The 10887-nt window shown below is 38.5% G+C and overlaps 1 long non-coding RNA gene across 1 annotated transcript; it reads right to left on the bottom strand.

Moving 5' to 3' along the window:
- Positions 1 to 1319: 1319 nt before the first annotated feature.
- LOC148189537 (uncharacterized) lies at positions 1320 to 10620 on the bottom strand. The gene is made up of 3 exons (XR_015776526.1): positions 10344 to 10620; positions 2570 to 2650; positions 1320 to 2348 (listed from the first exon to the last, which is right to left on the bottom strand). It is a non-coding gene; the product is annotated as an uncharacterized LOC148189537 (long non-coding RNA).
- Positions 10621 to 10887: the final 267 nt, after the last annotated feature.

Genomic DNA, 10887 nt, shown 5'->3' with positions numbered 1-10887 from the left:
ACCAATTTCCCACCAAAATTAGCACGTGCACACAGGTTTTTCAACTACAGGTAAACCTGCTAACAATAGGCTTTAGACTGCTGTCCCATTGTCAGTAGAGCAGAGTTGTGTACATGGAGCTAGAGCAGATGAGTGTACCTTTTTTGTATGTGTGTGGCCTTATTTTGGTGTGTCCGTGCGATGTCATGGACAAAATGGAGAACATGTAAACAGTAGAAAGCAGTTCTTTGAAAACTTAAAGGTGGTTCCTTCTCTTTATATATCTCTTACTTATTCAGTCTCTCTTTCAAACTCAGTTCAGACTAATTTGAATCTATGTTTTTGCATTGCTTAGGAGGAAAAGGACAGTAAGTAGTGGCACCACGTCATGGAATCTTGCCGAATGAGGAGCCAGAATTAGTGTATTCACCCAGGTGTTGTGTTCCCATCAACTGGCTATTGGAGCTGGAGGCGACAAATCCCTGTGACTACTGCAGAATCATTTGATCTAGGTGTGAATGCTAATTGTACTCATTCCCATTGCATTAAAAAGCCAGATGTTAGTGGTTGTTAGAAGTTTTTTTGTGCAATGGGAATGAGGTATAATGTAGATTCTTACTGTTGGAATATTACTTTAACTCTGGCTTAATATTTGTATCTGTTGATCAGTAGGTGTCGTCCCTTTAAAGGTTGAGTTTTTAGGATTTAGGGGAATATATTGAGAACAGATACAGAAATGGAATATAATTAGGGCTGTCAGCATTAATGCGTTAATCGCCATGCAATTAAGGTTCATCCATAACGCGTTTTTAAATTTTTTAAAATCACATTAATTGCTGGATAACATTTCTGTCTTTAAGAGGCTGTACAGGGCTGATACTGGTGCCATGTTTTCTTAAGTGTAAAATCACCTGGAAATGAACATAAATGTTACCTCAGAATGTTTCTGTAATAGCCCAGAGTGGACAAGAAACTGTCGAGGTATGATACGTAAACCCGTCTGGTATTTGGAAAAGGGCATTCTGAGCCGTACTCCTGGACATGCATGCCGAAGAAACAAACGTCCACTCCATCTCTTTCCTCAAATGCAAAAAGTGCTTTGGTTCTGTAAGGGAAGCTCTCCACCATCTCGCCTGAGTTTACAAACCTAGACTTCATGCCAGGCTTAATCTCAACAGTTTTGTCAGAGCTGGCCACCACTCGTACAAATACCTCACCGGCCTCTGGGTGGTTCTGCCTTTTCAAGTACTTATTTACTCCACTGGCTCTAGATAGGGCAATTTAATTGCCCTATCTAGAGGGCAATTTAATTGCCCTATCTAGGCAAAAGCTTCAGAATAACACTGATTTTTTTTTTAGAATGTGAAACTGCTTTATTCAGTGTTTTCACCAGTTTTAATCACCGGCTCTGCTGGTTTTGGAGAGGAGGAGACCTCTGCAGATAATCTGGCTCATGGTAAAATCCTCCTAAATGTCTGTATCAGAATTAAGATGAGAATACATTCAGTCATAAGAGAAGATAGGTAAGCATATATTTGCAGATGCAATCTGTGTCATGCCAAACAGCATTGAAGAAACACAAATTTGCCACGAAAAACAGCTTTATTCAGTGTTTTTACCACTTAAATCATCTGGTCCTTTTGTTTTAGAGAGGAGGAGACCTCTGTGGATTATGTGGCTCATCCTGAAACCTCCTGAACAATGAGCACTGAGGAAATTCTTACCAGGAGAAGATTCAGCTGGTTGCAATCTGCAATCCTCACCACTAGATGCCACGAAATCCCCCTAAATCTTATATGCTGTTCCTTTAACTGACCAACAGATGAAAATGTTTCAGCAAAAACTGAGATGAAACATTAAACAACACTCAATCCCTGTGTGCCTTCCTGTATCGCGAAATTTAGGTTTTGCTCTTGATTGACTTTTTGCTCTTTAGATGTTGATGCTGTAGTCTTGTTTGTTACTATGTACTACATGTGGACTACAGCCCCACAAATATCCCTTTGATGAAGAGTGTCTGGTTACTTTCCGTGTTTAAACAGATTAATAACACAAGTCACACCTTGTGGCAGTAAAATAACATAACAATCCGCTATCTGTTCAAAGCTGGAACTATGTTATTTAACACTGAAATCATTGTTTTCATTAAGTGTTGGTAAGATTTCTGACTTGGTTGCATGACATTGGTTGCGATGCATTGCATGACTGTCCTCACTGTTTGCCATCTCTTTCTTCCCAGCTGGTCCTGGGTCAGCCTCAAAACCACTCGGAGGAAATGTTTTGGGTACAGCTGCTCCTAATACTCCTCTCTGGTTTAGACAACAACATTATCATGTTGAGGGAAATCATCATTCATCTTCTTTCAATGTCTAATTAGAGACAAACAAAGGAGAACAAAAACAGCACAACAAACCAGAGAGTTAGAAAAAGTTCATCTGACTTATCTGTGACATACAGTCTCAAGTGACAGCAAAATAGATCCTGACTGACTAAGCTGATTTTTCTTTCTTGATTACCGTGGCGCCTCGGTTAAAACTGAAATCATTTTAGATGTAAACAACCTCCCAGTTCCAAGCAGGCCCGAACTCACTGGCAGCATCAGAGCTTCAGATGCAGAGCTCCAGGGACGTATCGGCTCGATCCAGTTCTTCTTAATGCATGACAGAACCCACTGATCGCACGGCCATTGAAGAAGGACAGAGGCAGAGGAAGGAAAAAAAATGGAAAGAAATGGATAATAAAGGCAGACTCATTGTTGAGGGGTAACACAGCTGTACATTAAGGTTATTGACCCTTGTGACCTTTACAGCGTGACATTACCGATGGCCACCAGGACAATAATGCTAATAAAATTAGATTTTCATCTTTGAACAGGGTTGTGGCATTCAAATTTCGGCCCTTTGCACAGCCTTTCTGCCCCCCTTTACCTACTTAATATGTTGATTGACAAACATGTACAAATAATATAACTAAAGGTTATTAACATCAGCTTTACTGGCTAAGTATGTGTACACATAAAACAAATATAACTCTGGTTTGAAGTTACTCCCTGAGTACTTACATACATTTCGAAGAACATTTTTTAGGAAGATAGAAACAGACACACAGCGGACAAAAGACAAATATATTCAAAATAAAAGCGTCATGCGATGTCTCTATACAAAAATTTCTGTAAATCTTAAACTAATTAACAGTTGTCAAAAGAAGTAGTCAAAAGAAAACACATGCACCGCATGGGAATTGTACCCAGGTCATAAGAATGGCAACAAAACATCACCATAATGTACAATTAGTATGTAATACTTTTACGGTGAGATCTGGTTGAAGAAATATTAAAGAATTATTATAGATCATTTTCCATGCTTGTTTGATTCTGTATTATGCTTTGACACAAGGCATAAAAAGATATTTTGCATACATCTATGTGTGGCGAAATTATGGCTTATAGTAAAGAATTGGGTAAGTTGAAATTTGGATCTGACGTTGATATAAATGTCTATAGTGTTATGCATCACTGTGCTTAATGGGGAACATTCATTAAATGAACTCATGTTTTTGGTGAACAGTGAGTGAATTTTTGTTTCCTAAGATAGCAAAGGCACGACCCACCCTACTCTGACTTAATCTGCATCTGATTTATAAGACCATGTGTGCCGATACTTGTGTGCACGAAACACCAGCAGCAGTGACAGGCACTTCAGACAATGCAGCTACAGGTGATGCTAAAGCCAGTTCATGTGGATATTTGAAGGGCAGTGATAAAAAACAACAACACAGATTTCAATAGGAAAAATCTCAGATCTATATGCAAGTTATGCCCGTCAGGAATCTCAGTTAAATCAATAACGACTTTGAAATGGCACATCAAGTAGAAGCATCCAAACAGGAAATATCTGAGTGAGTGATGACTACAAGATTTTAAAATCAAATCAAATAAAATAAAAGGAACACATGATCATAAACTACTTCATTTTTTGGTGTTGTATACTTAGTTCAAAATTCAAATAGTGAATTATGAACATGAACTAGTTCTTGTTAAATCTGTATGAACTAAACTTTGAACTAGCTCTTGTAAAGTGCAAACGTGGACAACACTGAACGTCTGTACCAAATTTATTTAACAATAGATTGAGATATTTCAGTATGGACCATCCAATTTATCAAATTGCCCCAAAGCAGATCAAATAAATCTAAATGAAATTTAACCTGTTCACTCAGCAGCTTCCTACCCTTGGTACTTTATCTCGGAATGTTTAAGTTATGCTTAAAAAATCCATTGAAATGTCAATAAAAGTGAAGCAACACTTACCAAACTGAGTCTACACAAACATAAAAAACGGAAAGACGGACTGGGACATGGATCTGATTACAACTGGTATGAGATCCAATATAGCAATGAAGTGATAGCATGTCGTAATTACAGGGAACAAACCTCGAAACATCAGTACTGAAAGATACATGAAGAGGCTTTCAGATAAGACTAAACCATTCATTTCACACAAGGAATCTGAGGCATTTGCTGCTAACCCTATTGGGTTTTAATTAGCTGCAGCAGTGCCCATCAGTACACACATCAATATGATGTGTGCTGGATACGTGAAGAAGAAGACGACCACAAAGAACAAAGACAGGGATGGAGATGGAAAAATATTAAAGTACTAGGGAGTAGCACCCAGAGCACACTGCCACCAATTTTTATGAATACATTTGCCTCAGTACATGTATGTGTGTTTGAGCGCACGGGGGGGTGGGTCTTTAGAGCAGGCACCATACAGTTACCATGGCAACGTGAGTCTTTGAAGTTTTTTTGCCCCTTTTTTTTTTTTTTTTTTTACAGCTGGATATAAGAACCAGATCTGCTCTGTTCTCCCCTCAGCCACCCCCCCTCCTCCTCTCTCACTCTTTCACTCCCTTTGCTAAATCAAAATTTTTCTCTTTGAAGACTTAAGCCGATTCCAAGTCAAACCCAATGCTATTTCTGGCTCTATTCAAGACTGGGGCTGTGGCTTTGTGCAGTGCTGTGTTTGACATCTGGGTGAGACAGAAAAAAATATGACTCAGTGCGCTTGTGTATGAAATATGAGTGTGGAAAACAAGAAGAGATAGGTATACGTGTGTGTGTTTTTGCAGCACAACACACATAAACAAACTGTGTGATTACAAAGCCGCCTGCTGGCCGGGACCGATAATGAGAAATGTTGTTTCATGTGTGTTTGACTGTGTGTGTGTGTATGCATGTGTGTGTTAAATGCAAGTGCAGACACAGACTTCAAAAAAAAAAATCAAAAGGGAAGGAGGGCAGAGAGGAGATGAAAAGAGCGGGGGGGAGGACAGGAAGAGGGAGATGGGCGGAGGTGAAGAAAAGAAGAGAGGAGTACTAAAACCGTGTTGTGTCACCGTGTTCTCACAAGGTTAAGATAAAATATTAATCACAACATCTATATAAAGCTCACACCAAACCTATACACACAGAAATCTCTGATTTTCAAAGCCTGGTGTCATTCCTAGACATCAAACAAGGCCCGATTTTATTCAGAAAGCCATTCAGTGTTCACAGTAAAACAGTACTAATATATAGCTCAAGCCAACAGTTTATAGAATGAGAAAATACTCAGTGACACAGCAAAAATGCACATGTAATGAATTTTATGGTTTAACCCTTTGAAACATGGAGCGACATAACCTTTCTTAGACATCCTTCACAAATGTATAAACCCTTACATCCTGAGCAAATTTGGGCAATTCCTTTCAAAAAGGGCAACAAGTAATTTGGAGAGAATTGTTCCTAAAAATTGCAAGAAATTAGTAGATACAGAAAATTATTTAACTTCCTCCTGTGCAGAAGAAAATGCCACAGTCCTTTTTTTCTTTTCTCTGGTCATATGGCACCAATATCTATTGCCTTGTTTTATGAAAAGACCGTCTTTACAGCAGGTAAATACTTTATAACACATTACATCTTATCAGTTTGATCTGCAAAAAATACAAAATGTAACAAGAGACCATCTGGTGATGGGATCACTCAAGCTGGGATACGGCAAGTCATGACTTAAAATGAATGTGGGCACAGGGCGTAAACCACTTCACTACTTCCTATCCATCTACTTCCAGACCCCTTGCTCAGACTGCATATTTTAACTCAGCTTTCAATTTTATGTCACCTGCAAAGTTTTGTGACTGCATCTTGCATTGCTATGATGTTAATGCAATGACAAAATCTGTCTAACACCTGGCAAAGTACGCACAAGAGCGAGAATAAGCGTATTTCCCGAAATTTCATACTATTCCTTTTAGAGTAACACAAGACTCTCTTTGAACACTGCAAAGACATCCATTCACACCTCCATCACCAGGAAACGGGAAAGCGATCCTAATCACACATCTGATCTCAACAGTGATTCTGCACAGTGGGGTTTAAAGAAACCTTGAGCCTAATGTGCACAACACACTCGCCGCCTTTAATCCAAATCAGGACTTTTCCACAAAGGCAGTTTTGTTGAGACTGCAGTATCGCGTCGGTCACAGTGTAAGAGGGGAGATAAAAGAAGGAGCATTTCTCAGAGCACAGCACTGTATGGACGTCTCAATGCCAGCTATACAAAGCAAAACTTCCCTCAAACCATTTCTTCCATTAATTTGCTAAAATGGATGACTTCTGTTGCCACACAATTACTGCAGAATTCCACCCTAAACAAAAATGCCCATGCACATTTTTCATTAAAAATTTAAACAAAGGCTGATGTTGAAGTCCAGCTGAAGTTTCATCATCATCACAGTCTCAACTTTTCCCTCTCAGGCTTCATGTAAATACTTAAATGTTCAAAAGCTCAGACTAAAGTGAAGAGGAACATCATGATGCGGCATTCAGTTTTCGGGTGGATCTTCACTTTGATGGCACTGGTGCATTCCTCCACCATGACAAGATGTATTATACTGTAAAATCTCCTGCAGAGTTCGGGCTGCCCACTATACAATTAGTCTTTCTTTCATCACTGTCATAGTCCACATGCCACGTGTAGTCTCACTGGGTGGCCTCATCAAACTGCTATCATGTATTGTACAAGACCAGCAAATTTATGAAGCTTTTATTTGGACAAAAACCTGAAATTGAAAAAAGAATTTGGTTTTCTGCATGCAGCTCACCCAGAGTAAAAACAGCATTGACACTGCATGCTGTAAAATGCTTAAGGTCTGTTAAGTGTTTGTTTATGCAGATTAGGGCAGCAAACATCGCCTATTATGGAGAAGGGCGGGGTGTCCAAAAATGGTTGAAAAAAATAAAAAATTAATACATAAAAAACAAAATTTTTAAGCTGAGAACTGTAAAACACTTATTTTGTCTGATCAATGGGTCAAAATCACAAGATATTTCATTTACATGGCATAAAACTGAGAATGACAGCAATTCCTCCCATGTGAGAAGCCAAAACAGAGATTGTTTGATATCTTTACATGATACATGACAAATAAATAACATACAATCACTGATTTATTGAGGACTTTTCAGGTATGATGGGAAGTAACACATTTTTTTCACAGCTGTATGAAATAAAAGCAACAGAGTAAACAAATATTAAAGAAATAAAATTTGCAGTAAAATAAACTAGACATTTATTAATGTAAAATATTCAAGTAAAGACAAAAGATAAATGATTAAAATACAAAGGCCATGCAGTAAAAGTGTTTTTTTAAGGTGAAATTCAAAAGACTGAAATGATTGACTTATCAGTTAACTGACTTAAATTGACTGATTGATTTCATGAGAATTTTAGATACAGTCAGTATGTAGACAATAATCCATGGAGTCTTTTTCAGTGTGACTGTTCTTTTCTCTAAAGGCCAGAAATCCATCCAGAATATAATATAACCAGAGAACAACTTGTGAAAACACAAGGAAGCTTTATGTGTTCTTTTTGTATTATATGAAACAATTTTTTTTTTAAATACCATTTCTCTTTTTGTTGTGTTAGGGTTAGGGTCTATTAGAGATAAAATATCAAACAAAAAGGCAAAATTGGGTAGTTTAAAAAAGGAAATAATGCACCTTTCTGTTTTTCACATTTGATACAAAAGTATAGAGAGATTTAAAAAGATTAAAATTAAAATTTAGAATAATTTAATTAAATTTAGAATAATTTAATTAAATTTAAGATATTTAATTACAACAATTTCCCATTATTTTTTTTCTAATAATCCCCCCCCCCCTTTTAAAGCAGCTTTTCAGGTCATATTTCTTGTCACCTTTAACTGATTTCTAGCATTTTTGGGACATTTCTTGCCAAGTTGTTAGTTGCCTTTTCCGCATGTTTTTTAAAGAAATTAAACCACTTTGCTCAGGTTTCAAAAGGGTTAAATAGCTTGCGAAAGGCATCTGAACGTAGCACAAGAAAACTGATGTTGATCCAGGTTTTAAAGGGTTAAATATCTAGTTTCTAATCTGAGGATAGTTAAAAAATGTTTCATTTTGTTTTGCTTCTATGATTTGTAAGTGATGTGGGCCGGGAAACTTTACGTATGTGATTAATTGACTCATTCACTCATTTTAGAGTGACCCAGAATCTCCAAGATCCAGGGGCCTGGCCGACCTCTCCCTGCTGCCTCAGGCCAGGAGGGGCCCCAGCGTGGAGAGAGATCTTAGACTTTAAGGCTGAGTGGAACCAGACTTGGAGGTTTTGTTGGAAAGGAGCTGAAGTGGATGGGGGGGGGGGGTATAAAGAGTGGCAGGCCTTGCCCTTGGAGCCCCACCACTGACGCACACAGATGGAAAGCATTAGAGCACCATTCCAGCGCAGAGATGGATGGATTATTAGATAGAGAGTCTGCGTGGAGTGGGAAGAGAGGGGAGGAGAACAGAAGAGGAAGACGAAGGAGCGCAGGGTAAGAGATTGAGAGGAGAGTGAGGAAAGAGTGAAGGGGGGAGGAAGAAAAGGAAAAAAAAAAGAAAGGAGCTTTTTCACATATTGTGTTGCTAATTGAATTTCTTTAAAGTGCACGCAATGAATACATTGCAGATTTGATGATATGGAGGAACTGACATTGTCTAATTTTCTTAATTGTCAGTGAAGAAGAAGTAAAATTCACTGCATGATTTACTAGCTAAAAGTTCAGCAAATAGCAAATAGTTTTGCTCCAGTTTGAGTAGTTTTTTGGCTATCTGTGTTCGGCTTTTCAGCGCTCTTTTGAATTTTTACCAGCATGGCATCCCTTCATAGTGCTTTTTTTTTTTTTTTTTTTTACCCGAGACTTTCCTTTACTCAAGTGCAGGAGAAATAGCATCAATAACATTTGTAATTTTAGAACTAAAATCATCCACAAGATCACTGACTGAGACTCAAGCGGCAGCAGGTGTAGAAGAGTGAGACTGGTGGTGCACAAGGTCGAGGTCAAACGATACAGCTCAACAGGATTCCAGTAATATATTCAAAAGCAGCACATTTTCCAAAAGACATCTGCTTTAGCTAGAGAGAATTATTAAATAAAATGTCAACTCCACATCATCTTTTGCTTACTCTGGTTTTGCTCATAAAACTGAAGTTAGGAGGGGTTGACTCAATAAGAACCGCCACACTGTTGCAGTTATAACATACAGATTGTGTTTGATAACTAAACCACTAATTAAAAATGTTTTGCTGGCCAAGTTAATGAGTTTAAAAGCATTCTTTGCCAATTGAAATCTTTTTTTGTGAAGGGTGACTGTGGCTGACTGATAATTGATATCATTTTTTGATAAATCTGCAGATTTAGTTGGGTATTCGCTCGTATTTATCAAAACAGAAATAGGGACATGAATAACAGAGGAGAAGTCTGTTTCTTGGTTTTGGTAGGGATCACAGTACAAGTCAGGAGGTCTGTGCCCAAAATGAGAAAGAGGAGGCATATTGGGGGTAAAATAAGTGTTGCAAGACCCTGACTGTCCAGATTTTTTTTTTCCTCCTGTCTGCATTGATGCCAGGCAGATTGCCTTTCTGTTGATTTAAACTGCTGTAATTTTAAGATGCAACTTTGTGGCATCCATTTAAGGCATTGTTTGCATTTTTTTTAAAGTGGGGCTGTTTGGAGTGCAGAATTTCTCACACATTCATTTATATGAGTTGTCCCGTCATGTATTGATTTTATAATATCGGAGCTGGACTGGTAATAGGAACGCTATTGAAATATATATGCAGTTCAAATATTTATTTCACTCATTTCACCAGACTCTCAGAGCGCAGGGCGTATTCTGGCTATAGATGGAGCAGCAAAACGGCAGGCACAGTGAAAATGAAACGTTCATTGCACTGGGTCTAAAAGTTTGCTCTGAGACAACACAACCCTCTAGAGTGAGTGCTCAGCTGACAGGCTAAAGGTAATGGATGAGGGCCTACCTGTAAACATGCTGGTCTTCCCCAGATCAGATCACTCAGCCCGCTCTCCATGGTGCAGCCCTACTTAGCATTGGTATTCCATTGACAGTTTATTTGTAGACATTAAACACACGGACAACAACTTTAATACACTAGGAAAGGAGGAACCTCCAACTTGTCTTCCTCGCAGCTCCCAGAAACATCTCTCATCAACTGTGGTCCTCCACCTGGTCTGAATGTATCTCTTAATTACTTTGGCACACCCCCTTTTAAACTAACACAGGGGCTGCGGTCGAATACCTCTTTTTACTTAGGAAGGTTCCTAACTGAGTGAGATGAACCAGAAGTACCTGAGCGGCTACCATGATAAGAGCTGTTTGAATTCTTCTAATATTAAGGAAAGGTGCATCAATGCTTCCTTTATAATCTCCTTTAGTATAGGATACACCAGACCATCCAGAGAATCCGCCCAAAAATTCTTTGCGGCAACAACTTTTAAAGTGACGTGCAACATCTACCGTTATCTGGGGAATCAGCTGTTTCATGACATCAAAGATCCACAGTC

Source organism: Plectropomus leopardus, chromosome 5 (genome assembly GCF_026936395.1).
Source record: "Plectropomus leopardus strain MGB_pleo_1.0 chromosome 5, ASM2693639v1, whole genome shotgun sequence".
Lineage (NCBI taxonomy): Eukaryota > Metazoa > Chordata > Actinopteri > Perciformes > Serranidae > Plectropomus > Plectropomus leopardus.
Note: the sequence above shows the minus strand (reverse complement) of the source record. Positions and strands in the feature narration are given on the sequence as shown.